Here is a 13409-nt window from a genome sequence, read left to right as displayed (position 1 = left end):
GGGATCATGACCTGAGCTGAAGGCAGACACTGAACGACTGAGCCACCCAGGCGCCCCCAAATCCCATGTTTTATGTAGCACTTAAAAAAAAGATTTATTGGGGCTCCTGGGTGGCTCAGTCATTCAGTGTCTGCCTTCAGCTCAGGTCATGATCCCAGGGTCCTGGGATGGAGTCCCACATTGGGCTCCCTGCTTGGTAGGGAGCCTGCTTCTCCCTCCGACCCTCCCCCTCCTCATGCTCTCTCTCTCTCTCAAATAAATAAATAAAATCTTAAAAAAAAAAAACAAAAAACCTCCCTCTCAGTGTGCGCGCACACAAGTGGGGGAGGGGCAGAGGGGGAGAGACTCTTCAGGCAGACTCCCTGATGAGCATGGAGCCCAATGTGGGGCTCAATCCCAGGACCCTGAGATCATGACCTGAGCTGAAACCAAGAGTTTGATGCCCAACCAGCTGAGCCACCCAGGTGCCCCTATGTCACACGGAATGCATCTCTGGCCTGTGTGTGATTTTGTAGCAGTATGCATTGGGCATTTGGAAAATATTGGAACTCTGATTTCTGCCTATCTTCCAAATGTTAACACACTTTATATGTTATACTGTGAGTTTTCTTAAAGTCACATTCGTTCACATCACCCCTGATCTCTTCAGAAAAGTGTGCGTAATTGGGAAACTCTTGCGTTCACAAAGGCAGATACAAATTTTTCAAGACTTGAACTTTCCCCCCAAAGCCTGGATTTTATAACTGACCACCAGTACACTCAGCTGTCGTCTTTGAAGCGAGAAGCCCATGTGTTTCATTTTTGAGAAAATACCTACCAAATATTCAGGTCCAACTAACCAGAGTTTTTCAATTAGTTGTTCCATCAAGTCAAAATGACACACCATGAGAAAAGCAGTGGGCTGGGTGCCTGGGTGGCTCAGTGGGTTAAGCTGCTGCCTTCGGCTCAGGTCATGATCTCAGGGTCCTGGGATCGAGTCCCGCATCGGGCTCTCTGCTCAGCAAGGAGCCTGCTTCCCTCTCTCTCTCTACCTGCCTCTCCATCTACTTGTGATTTCTCTCTGTCAAATAAATAAATAAAACCTTAAAAAAAAAAAAAAAGCAGTGGGCAGCACCGCACTCCCTCCCACGTTGGTAGAGAGCTGATGCCCCCGCTATATGCGGACCATATTTAATTGAAGACAAGGCACACTTCCTCCTGTTTCATCTCGAGTAAAGCTGGCTTTCCCTCCAGGGAACATAGCGTGAGGAAGCACACTATAATCGCTAGGGGCACGGGTTTGGCGCTCCGGGCTATTCCTGGCCTCACAAGTTTTCTCCAGCCTTTGCACCGTTAAGAGAAGTGATGCCCAACCAAGGGTCAGCAGACTGTACTCCGAGAGGCACTGGCCTGGACAAGCACTGGGGAAGGGATGGTCTGTCCTATGAGGCTCACCATAACTTCCACCTCCTGCTCTGGCTGGGAGAATGAGTTTCACCCCAACTCCTACCCCCCACCGCCCTCCCTTTCGTGTTCCCTATCTTTGCTCCCATGGTTTCCCTCTAGACGTACAGTGCCGTTTCCCCTGCTGGACCGGCAGCAAGCAACCCGAGGGCAGGGCTCTGCATCAGAAAGCCTCCTGTAGGTGACCCCTGCGAGGAAAGAGGGGATGAGTGGGACCTGACATGTGGCTTGGAAATCTGCACTGGGGAGGACATAGAGGAGGCGCTCCTTTTCCTGGCACAGAGAGGCGTGTAGCAGCTTTCCTATTTCTCTGCCCCAGTGTGAAAAGGGGTGGGGAGCTTCTGCCTTCAGAAAGAGATTCACCCAGCCTTGGGGTTTTGGTGAGTTTGTTTTTCATTTTGGCTCAGGTCTTTTTTTTTTTTTTTTAAGATTTTATTTATTTGGGAGGAGAGAGAGTCAGCATGAGTGGGGGGAGGGGCAGAGGGAGGAGAAGCAGATTCTCTGTTTAGCAAGGAGCCTGATGTGGGGCTCAATTCCAGGACACTGGGATCGTGACCTGAGCCGAAGGCAGATAGATGCTTAACCAACTGAGTCACCCAGGAGCCCCTTGGCGTGTCTTAAAGGAACTTCACTGGAACCTTGGATCAGGAAGCCGCTTCCTGGCCAATTTCTCCCCAAGATTCCGGAGCCACAGTCATGGCATGGGGGCAGGTGAGAGAGAGGGTGAAGAATGAGGGTTGGAGTCTGCAGGGGGGGCGGTTGGAGCAGAATGGTGAGGGGAGGAGGAAGCTGGCCGGGCCCTAGGTGTTCACCTGGCATCAAGGCAGAGCCCTTTGTCTGTGTTGGTGCCTCTTCCCCTGACGTTCCTGGCCCCAGCCTGGACATGGGGTGAGGAGGTGGTCATAGTCCAGGATGACCTCGGAGAGGCTAAGTTTACCATCAACAAAGGCCCAGCTGTCCAGCTGTTGTTTCTATGTATGTCCCAGCACATTGTTGGAGGGGAGAGTGGTTCATCACCTAAGTCAAGGTCAGGAACTAGCTATGGCTGCTTCTCCCAGGGGGAGAGTGCCCAGACCTCTGGGTGCCAAGAACTTGAACAAGATGGCTTCCCAGATAGCCCTTTCCCTGCGCCCTTAACCATGAGCACTCCCACCTTACTTCAGGACCCTGGGGAACAAGCAAGGATTCTCCTGAGCCCCAAAGGACGATTTCCTGGACTGTCTTTGGTCAGAAGTGTTCTCTCTGTGTTGTTCATTTGTCCATTCATTTATTCAACAAACACGTATTGAGCACCTACTATGTGTTAGACACTGTGCTGGGTACTGAGGAAACAAATGAATAAGACATGGTGTCAAGATTCAAGTTTGTTGTGGCTTCAACATTGTGGGTTAAGTGCAGGGAAAGAGGGACACCTGGGGGCTGTGGAACCTGGATGAGGGCTCCTAATGCAGTCTGGGGTGGTCTGGGAAGGCTTCCTGGAGGAGGCAGTGTAATGCTAAGATTTGGAGGAGGGTAGGTGCAGGGGGCTGGAGGTTTAGTGGGAGACAAAGGCCTTCTGAGAAGCCTCTGCTGCTCCAGCAGCTTTGAGCAGCTCTGTATGGCTGGAGCTAAGGGATGTGGAAGTCAGGGAAGCTTCAAGAGTGAGGTCCCCTAGGGCACCTGGGTGGCTCAGTGGGTTAAAGCCTCTGCCTTTGGCTCGGGTCATGATCTCTGGGTCCTGGGATCGAGACCTGCATCGGGCTCTCTGCTCAGCAGGGAGCCTGCTTTCCCCTCTTTCTCTGCCTGCCTCTCTGCCTGCTTGTGATCTCTCTCTCTCTCTCTCTCTCTCTGTGTCAAATAAATAAATAAAATCTTAAAAAAAAAAAAAAAAGTGAGGTCCCAAAGGGCATGTAACTTGATTTTGATTACGGGGTTTGCATTTCATCCTGAGGCCACTGATGGGGGAAATGGGGAAGTGACATGACTGTATCCTCATTTTCAGAAGATGGTTCAGGCAGCAGGGGGATCCTAGAGAGGCTGCAACCAAGCGGGCCACCTGTGGTGACCCAAGATGACAGAGGCAGGTTGGGGACCCCGAGCAGGGAGCTGGACCAAACTCGGGGCTCCACTGATCCTGGGGAGTGGGGGAAGAGAGGAGTGGTGGGTAACCCTGGGATTGGGGGGGTTGGCTCGGGGGGGTGGCTGTGCCATTTTCTGTGATGTGAAGAACAAAAGGAGGGACAGACATGGGGTTTGGGTTGGGACCCAGGTGTGAGGAGGGGCTTGCCGATGGCTGAGCGAGCATGGCAAACAGGCAGCCGCGCGCCCCGGTCTGAGGCGGGGGTGTCCCCGGCAGGAGACACAGCTTTGGCACCAGGGAAGGACAGTAGGCTGGGATTCTGTCCCTACTGACTCACCGTCCCCTCTTAGCCCTGGGACTAAGTTCAGCCTTCTGAAAAGAAGAAAACAATGTCTTCTGCATTCTGGGAAAAAGGAATAGAGGGAAAGCTATGAGATAGGACCAGGACCCAGGAAACCTGTGTCCAGGTGCCCAAGCCTGGCTTGGAGGCCCTGGCAGGGGGGCGGATCTGAGGCTCACTGTGGTGTCCCCAGGGCCTGAGTCAGTGCCTAGGACCCAGGCTGCCTCCATCATGAATACCTGAATGATGGGATGGCAGCTGTGTGGGGACTTCCAGAGTCCCCTGGGTCTAGAGCACTAGGGGGGGGGGGGGTAGGGCAACAGGCAGGAGGTGGGGCAGGGCCATCTGGGTTGTGTGTCGCCGGCTCTGCTGAGGAGTGGCGCAGGTTGAAGTCAAGCCATTGATCCAAAGGGTTGTGTCTGTCCACAGTGGGGGCCTTTTCTAATTGGCCTAACTATAGTAGTTCTTAAGGTATCTCTTCCCCAGCCCAGCAGTGTCAGCACCGGCAGAGAACTTGTCAGAAATGCAAATTTCCAGGCTCTACCCACAAACCTGCTCAGCGAATCAGAAACTCTGGGGCTGGGGACAGGGAATCTGTGTTTTGCCAAGCCCTGCAGCGGATAAAGGCAGACAACCATGGTGCTAGCAGAGGCGGGCTCTTCTGACACCCTGCTGTGCCTGAGCCCCATCTGGGGCCAACAACTTTCTCAGCGGAGAGAGAAAACTGTCCCTGGAGAGAGGTGGTGCAATGCTTTGAACCAGCTGAGCTGCATGGACAGAAGAGGGGTGTGGAGTCCAGGAAGGCCTCGAGGAGGAGGTGGCTTCCAGCAGGGACTCCACCGACTGACTGAAAGCAGAAGAGGGAAACGTTGCTGCCTCAGAAGACCGCAAGCTCCAAGATACAGAAGGGGAAAGCCAGGGAATTCGGGTGGGAGGCAGGAATGGACTCATGTGGCTCGGATGGAGGGGCAGGCAAACTGGTACCTGGGCAGGAGAGGCCTGGCTGGGGATACATTGTGGGGGGGACAGGGAGAGGAGGAGGTGGAATGGGGAGAGAGACACAGTGAGCTGGCTTCTGGTTCCAGCCTTGCTGACTGCTCATGTGCCCCTTTGCAAAGATTTTGTTTCTAGCGTGGGGTCCACCCCTGGTCTGCCAGCTCACTCTTACCTCTGTCCCCCCACATCCCCACCCAACCCCACAGAGTCGGCCCCAAACCCCACCTGCTTATTATGGGATTTCCGGAGAAGCAGCCTGTTTTTCAGGGACCTGTCCAGGCCAGGGCTGGCCCCAGGCTCTTGGGTGTGAGGGCTTAGCTGGCAGCACACAGGAGGTCTGGGCTGGGACTGGGGGTGGCCTTTGGTCCCCCTTCTCCATTATAGCCCTGGGCAGATAGGGGAACTGAGAAGGACTCAGGTCGGGCAATGCTGAGCTGGAGGAGAAGGTTGCTCAAGGGTGGACACAAGAGGCTTGGGCAGGGTGTGGGAGGAAGTCAAGGGTGTGGGAAGGGGGTGGGGACCGTGCAGAGCTTGGAAGGAGGGAGTGTGACAGATGCCTGCTGTCGAGCTGGGGGTCAGCCCGCTCTTTGCCCAGGCTCGGGGCCTTGCTGGGGCTTTCCCTGCCATGCCCTCCCCAGCTTCCAGTGCCCGTCCCAGGCCCCAGCCAGGCCTCCCTGGAGGGGAGGGAGAGGCCTCGTCCTGATGGTGTCTCAGCGCGGACGAAACTGGCTAACACCATCTGTTGCTGCACAGCAGACTTCTTACAATTAGGTAGATAGAGAACAGCTCATCAAAGCATCACTTACAGCTTCTAACGTTGGGGCTTTGGGGGCCCAAGGTTGATCCATTCCAGACTCCTGGCAGAAAGCCTCCTGCTGGCTGAAGACACATGTGGCCCGTATCTCTGTGTCTGGATGGCAGGGGCAGGGCTGGTCAAAGAGCACAGAGATCTGGGTGCTGGTCTCACCACGGACCCTTCCTTGCCGTAGGATCTTGGGTGAGCGGCTTCATCATTCCAAGCCCCCAGTTTGCTCGTTGGTAGAATGGGTTGGTGATAGTACCTACCTCAGTGTGTCACCTTGAGGCTTCAGTGAGAATCTCCTCAGAGCTATCTCGTTCGTCAAGCATTCACTTTGTGCCACACATTTACAAAGCCTGTCAGACACATCACCTCACTTGGGCCTCACGGCAACCCTCTGAGGTAAGCACCGTTATTGACCCATTTTACAGAAGATGAAGTAGAGGCTGGGAAGGATTAAATTGTTGAGGTTACACTAGGGAGTGTTACTAGCGAGTTGTGTGTCCATTCCCTGGCTTGTCTCCAATGCCATAGGCTTTAATGGCGAGTCTAGGTTGTGGCAGAAATTTGAAGGGTGAATCGGAAAGCTTTTAGTTCCTTGTTCCTTCTGCCCTGGTCTCCTCGGCCCATAGCCCTGCCTCCTCTCAGAACACAGCTGCAGGGAAACCTGGCCCTGGATCAACTGATGGGCTCACGAGGAGGTGGATGGAGAAGGCAGGGAGGGGACTGGGGGCTGCTGAGGTGATGGCTGGAGTGCGTGGGGGCAGGGCTGCCTGGGAGGCAGGCTGAGCCTGTCACTTGCTAATCTGGGCTCCTTGGCTTCCCAGACAATGCCCGGACAGTCTCGAGGGCTGTCGGGCTGACAGGTGTCACCACTGAGGGGATGGGGCCTTGACTCCACAACCTACAGCCTTACAAGGCTTAGCTCCTCTGGCCAGACACTTCCTTCCTCGCCCTGTGGCCTCCCCAGCCCCGGGACATTGGAAGCCGTGGGACCGGAGGCTGGAAACCCCTCCAGGTTTTTTCCCCTCCCCTCATCTACCCCAAATTGCTCCCTCTTCCTGGGTTGGCCCCTTTCTCCCTAGATCCAGCGAGTCCTGGTTCTCATTCCTTCTCCAGCAATTGTTGCATCTGTTTTCCATCGAGCGGGGAAGTCTTGGGAGATCTGAGAGGGCACAGACCACCTGGACCCAGGTCATGGCTGCCTCAGACTCTCCCTGAACTTCAAAAGAAGCTAAGAGAAGGCCATCAGCTTTGCCCCAGGGAGAGCGCGTCCCTAAGGAGGCCAGGCTCGCCCTCGGGCCACTAAAGCAATCATCTGAATGAGGAAGCCGTTTCAGAGTTTCAGAGAGGACACCGCTGCTGGGTCAATCACGGTGACCCTACATTGTCTTAGGGTCCAGAAAACCTACAGCAGGGTCAGGCTAAGGGCAGGGGGTGGGGGCACCAAAGCTCCATTCACTGGCTCTGTACAGGGTGGGGCTGGAGATGAAGCCGGTTGAGGTGTGTGAACGAGATCAGTCTGAGCATTTCACACAAAACTGTTCACAGAAGGGATCACAAGAGAGTGAGTGCAACCTCACATGAAAGAATAGAGAGCCGGAGGATGAAGGTTCTAGTTGGTTAGGGCTGGGGCGGCCAGGTGCAGCTGTGGGGGTTGTTCAGCTCACATGGACCTCGGAGCAGGCTGGGCCCGGCCACAGGAGTTCCCACTGGCTGTGGGACACCGCTTTCCAGGGCACCTGGAGGGCACGTGTGAGGGTAAAAGACAGAGCCAGGGTTATAGGAGAGTTCAAGGAAGGATGATAGGGAGACAACTGGGTGTAGCCAAGGGGACAGAGTGCCAGGCTGGCCTTTAGGAGACCTGGCCCACTCACTGTGTGGCCCCTTCTCTCTGGGCCTCTCTTTCCTCCAGGCGACAGTGACTGCCCTGGGCAGTCTTCCTGTTCTGACATCCTGGGATCCTCTGGGCAAGTTCAGAGCTGACTTCCAGGAAGCCAGGCCCTGGTGGGCTGGATTCTGGCCAGGGATGCGTGAGGGTCTGCTTTGGGCTGTCGGGCCCAGAGGAAACTGGAGCTGAGTGCCACCAGGCCCGCCATTTTTCTTCCTGGCCTCCTGAGCCCAGCCCGAATCATAAAGTCCTGGTCTCGTGAATGTCCAAGGCATTACAGAGTATGTTAGGGTCTCACTGCGGGTATAACAAATTTCCACAACCCTAGTGATTTGAAAGAATACAAATTTGCTATCTTACAGGTCTGGAGGGCAGAAGTCCAAAATCAGTCTCATTGGTCTAACAGCCAAGGTGTCGGCAGGCCTTCTTCCGTCTTGAGGCTCTGAGGGGAGAATCTGTTTCCTTGACTTTTCCAGTTTTTAGCAGCTGCCCGCATTCCTTGTCTCAAGGTCACATCCTCTTTCTTCCAAGCCAGCAACATAACAGCATCTTCTCTCTTTTTTGATCTTTCTTCCTTCATCAGGTGTCCTACTACTGACCCTGATCCTAATGCCTCAGTCTGATAAGGACCCATGTGATTAGACTGGGCCCACATAAATAACCCAGGATAATTCTCCAACTCAAGCTCTTTCATTTCATCAGATCTGCAAAGTACTTGTTGCCCTGGTAGGTAACATGTTCACGTTTTGTTCATTAGGACATGGGCCACATTGGGTGGCCTTCATTCAGACCACCACAGGGAGTACTGCTTGGGGGTCTTACGGGGCCATGAGGACTATTTCTGGCTCTGTGTCTGGGGACGATCTCCCCTGGCCAGGTGGGTGTCTGTGCAAAAAAAAAGAGACACAGCCTCAGAGTTCCCATGACCGTAGCTCCTGCTCCACAGGAAGGATGGTAAGTGGGCAGATAAGCACTGAGCTGGGGGTGGCTTTTAAGGAGGGTGACAGTGAGCAAGGAAGGCAGGAGAAAGTCTGCAGAAGCACACTCGGCCAGGGCAGAGAGTGGGGCCCAGGGCCAATGCCATCCAGCGGTGGCCCCCTCAGCCGGGTCCTGGGCATCTTCCCACCAGAGATCACCGCCTTGCAGGTGGACCCAAGAGGCCTCTGCCTCCAGAGTGGTCCACAGGTGAAGGAAGACTGGGGCAGGTTCAAGGACCACAGGGAGTAACAGTCCCACTTTTGAAGGCCACTTGTGAACAGACAGCAGGTAAGAGGCTGACAGGTTGGGGTGGAAGTGAGAGTGGAGAGCTGGACCACACGGTGTGGAGCGGTGTCGATGGGGCCTGGGATGAGGCATCCTGGCCCCACTCTGTCCCATTAGGGACTGAGCATGGCTGACACCCCAAGGCCCTCAGAGGCTGTGATTCATTGTGGTCCCTGCTGACCCTCATTTGTTCTTCCATTTGTCAATGTTTTCTTAGTGCTTCCCCTCCAAAACACAGAATTATCCAGATAATTCATTCTTTTGGTGCATCTTAACTTCTTGTAAGAAAGTTCTTGTATAAATGATAAACATGATAAGCCAGTGCTCTAAACTCTAGTGGACTCACTCCAGCCTTCAAAGACACCCTTCTCTGACCTCCCACTGCCCCTTGGTGGTTGTCTGTCCTTACTGTCCGTCCCAGGCCCTGCACCCAGAATCCTCTACCTCTAAGCCCTTCAACTTCGCAGACCCTGTCCCTTCTCCCTGGTGGCCTTCCAGCATGGGAGCGTTCCCAAGTTGACCTGAGCAGAACTGAATTGGAGAGGCCTCTGTTGGGCACCAGAATGGCAGTAGCCGGAGGACGGGGCCTTCCGTCCCTCCGTAGGCACTGTGGGTGTGTCTCCTTAGCACACCCCTGTCCACCAGCTCTCTCCCCCACCAGCTCTCTCCCCCACCAGCTCCCTAACCTCCTGCTGCCTGGGAGGCCTCTGGCTGGCCTCCGAGAGGGGGTCAGTATCCTGCTTGTCCTGTCCCAGCCTGGGAGCCTGGCCCAGGAGATGACCGACGATAATAGTCACAGGATTAACATAGCAGGCATTGTCTTTCTCTGACTATAGGGTGGGTATTATGTGTTCATCAACTGTCCTAAAAATACCCAGTAAACAGGTGCGGCCTCCATGGCACCAGCCCCCTGGATTCTGGCTGGAGACCAAGGGCAAGGCAGGGGAGAAGGTGAGTTAGTCTTATTGGGTCCCAGGCACGGGATGTGGGTGCCGTTTGGAACCCGGGTAACCTAGATTCCCAGAAGCTCACTTGGAGGGGGGTGCAGAGTGTCCACAGACTCTCAGAACTCTGTGTACATAAAGGTGGGTGCTGCTGTGACCAGCCCCTCGGCTCAGCCCCAGGAACCTTCGCTGGAGTTTGCCTGCCGTGCTGTTGACATCACTCCCAAGCCCAAGCAAACTCTTAGGGCCCATGGACCAGAGCCACATGAGAACCCCCAGATCTAGTCTTTAGCCCTCTTAGGCTTTTGCAGTATGGGCTCAGGGATCTGATTTCTACATTTCCTTGTGAGAGATGTAGGTCAGCGAGACGTTAATCCTTCCCCAGCCCTGTTGGGCCCCCCAAGCCTCCTGGTGCCTCCCCGCCCCCCACCCAGAGCCCTGGGCTATGCACTGGTCCCGCTGTCGCTGCTCAGTGCCTCCTCTGGTCTGGCCGCTCATTCTCTCCCCTCTTCAGCTGGCGTCCCCCTAGGTGGGTGCTGGTTGGACTCAGTCGGTGGCCTCTGTGTGCACAGGATCTGTGTGTACCCTGATCTTGGACACACGTGTCTTCAGGGCGGGTCTGTGGTGTGTGCTGCAGCGTGTGTCTGCTCTGTGAGGGGCGTGTGTGTGTGTGGTGGGAGGGGGTGGGAGGAGGGGCAGCAGCTCTGTTCTATTTTTACTGACCAGTTGCTGTGGCCCATAGTTTTTATAGCCTCCCCTCTGTCTGCGCCTCACAGTCTGCGGTCCTCGGCGAGACACAGGCCAGCCCAGCTCCCAGAATCTGAACGAGGTAAGCAGTTGCAGCCCAGAACTGCGGATCTAAGTTGAGCCCAGAGAGAGAAACCGGGGCTTGAGTTAGAGAAGACACAGGGTTTGGAGAAGGAAGACCTATGCCATGGCCTGTACATTTGGGTTTGCCGGAAGAACGGTCCCAAGATGCTTCCACAGTCCTTTATCCTTAGGAATGATATCTCTCCTGCAAAACTGTAACTGGAGGTAAAAATCTCCACTGCCCATTTTCAGGCTAAGAGCCAGGAGCAGAACTGCCCACAAGGTTGCTCAAGGGGCCCCAGGGTAGAGCCTGGTGGATTGTGTTTTACCCCAGGCTTCCCAGCAGGTCCCAGAGGGAGAGGGCGCCCGGAGGAAGGCGTTGGCATTGGGAATCGGCAGGGAGGGGTGGCGGGGCTGCATTTGGAAGTTTAGGAAGAGCCTGACGAGCAAGGAAGGTGGGCCACGCCTACTGCAGAAGACAAAGAAGGGGCTCTGGTGTGTGGGACTCCGGGGAGCCTCGAAGACCAGCCCCCAGCCCCTGCGGACTGAGGAAACCATCTTGCCTCTTTGTTCTTTGTCTCTGAGGGACGTGTTTGGCTCCCCTTGCCCACCCACCTATATAGCAGGGCAAGAGCCACTGTGGGCAGACTGCCAGCCCCACTGTCCACTGCTCCTGGCTCCGAGAAGTAGAAAGTAGTTGGTGGGGTCCTCTAGAGGGAAAACCAATGGTGACAGCATTTGGGGTTGGGGCATGAGAGTCTGTGAAGGCAAAACAGAGGGGCATCTTCTATATTGGGAGCCATGGCTGGGGGGTGGGGTGGGGTGGACGACAAATAGTACGAGCCACTGGATTTGGGGGACTGTCGACCCCACTGCTAAGAGCTCAAGATGGAGGGTGTGAGGGGTGTGGGAATATAATGCTTGTTAATGATCAAAGAGAACTGGGATGCCCTTGAACTGGGGTCCAAGGTCAGGGGGTGGGGAGCAGAGGGAAGAACATGAGCCTAACCAGAAATTTGTGTTCCTGATTATCAGGTGTGAAAAAGATTGGCTCCTGTCCCTATACACACACACACTCACTTACACACTTATCCTTATGCACACGGAGGTTCATAGTTCAGTCCCCTAGGCTAGTTGACATTCCCAGTCCACCCGACAGGGCCTCGGGGAAGGGAAAGCCCAGCTCTGAGTCAACCCCTGGCCATCCTTCACTCCCTCCCTCCGGTGGATTTTCTAATTATCTCCTCGCTTGCTACTTGTGGGGGAGATGGAATGCTAGCCCTCCGACCTCACATTCGCTGCTATCTGCATCCTGACTTCTTATCAGGTTTCTGCTTGTCTTCCACAGGACCTGTCAAGGGGTCCCATTCTGGTGGATATCAGAGCACAGGCTGGGGACCCCGGGGTCTGGCATCTGTCAGGGGGCATGCTGGGGGGCGGGCCCTGGAGCTTGGCAGGAGACCGGGTCTGGCCCGGGCCAGGAGGGCCCCACACTGGTGACAGTGGGCTCTCCGAGGGAGGCGGGATCATGGCCAAATGCCCACCAGGGGAGAGGCACATCCCCACTCAGCCGAGACCTGCTGCCCCCTGGGGATGGCATTATGGCAGGGCGGTGGTGATGGACGGAAGGACCTGGAGGTGTTTCTTCACCAGCTCGTGTTTCTTTTTGGACTTATTGCTTGTCTTCAGAGGAGTGGAGCCCTCAGAATAAACAGCTGGTGATAAAATCTAATTTCAGCCAAATATCTGGGGAATTTATGGGTTGGATCCTACCTCTCCTTCTGTGCCCCCGGGTGACAGCTGAGACTCCGGGGTCACACTCCTTTTCCCCCTTCTCCACCCCAGGCCTCATCCTCCCCAGGCGGCAGAGGCAGAGGCAGAGGTGGGAGGCCCAGACGGCTTTCTGACAGTTGGGGGAGACTCAGGACAGGTGGCCGAGCCCCATTCATGGGCTGGGGGAGGAGGCTTCACAGGCACACAGGGAGAGGAGAGAGGTGGCTCTGGAATGAAATGACTGAGCCACTTTACAAACATCCTTTAGATTCTGCCCCCCACCCCAAACCAGATTCCTGGGCCAAATTCTAACTCCTGACCCTGCACGTCCTGCCCCCGTCTCCCCACACATACACAGGTCTCCCCCATCCTTCAACTCACAACCCAGCTCGGGATGCCTGCCTCGCACACCTGCTCCCGCCAGAGTTGTCCTTCTCCTTCCCCTGATCTTTTGCACGACCCCACCCTCTACTGGAATGCTCTTTGTCCAGGCCCTGGCAAGATGGTGGGTCGGGTCTGGCTTTGGAGTGTCCCCCCGTGCCACCCCCTTCTTGGCCTGGGTCCCCCGACTATCAGGGGTGAAGGGAGCCCCAGGACAACCCAGTCGGGGGGCTTCGAACTGTGCTCCGCAGACCAGGGTCCTCACCGAAGGCCGCGGGACTGCTAGGTACCCCTTTCAGCCTGTGGCGCTGGCTCGCATTGCTTGAATTTGTTTTGCTTCCAAGTAAAATTTGGTTTGAACGAAGCGTTTAAGAGCTTTTTTCAGTGGACAACAATTTATCTCACCCCGATTTTTGCAGAGAGGAAAACCGGCCTGGAGAGGGTCAGATAAAGAGAGTAGACCGCAGGATTTGCACGGCCTGCTAGTTTAAGCCCCTTGGGGCAGCGCAGGGCCCCCTACGCGCCCCACCCCTGGGCTGTCAGTCACACTGTGCCCGCGAGGTGCGCCCGCCCAGGCACAAGGACTCGGCCCAGCGCAAGAAGAGCGCCCCCTGGAGCTGGCCCAAATGGCAGTTCCCTAAGTCCCATTGTTGCTCTGCGCTCCCCCTCTTTCGGATTCTCCCCTCTCGCAGAATTTCAGCGACGCCTTC

This window comes from Mustela nigripes, chromosome 10 (genome assembly GCF_022355385.1).
Source record: "Mustela nigripes isolate SB6536 chromosome 10, MUSNIG.SB6536, whole genome shotgun sequence".
Classification (NCBI taxonomy): Eukaryota; Metazoa; Chordata; class Mammalia; order Carnivora; family Mustelidae; genus Mustela; species Mustela nigripes.
This window is presented reverse-complemented; position numbering follows the sequence as displayed.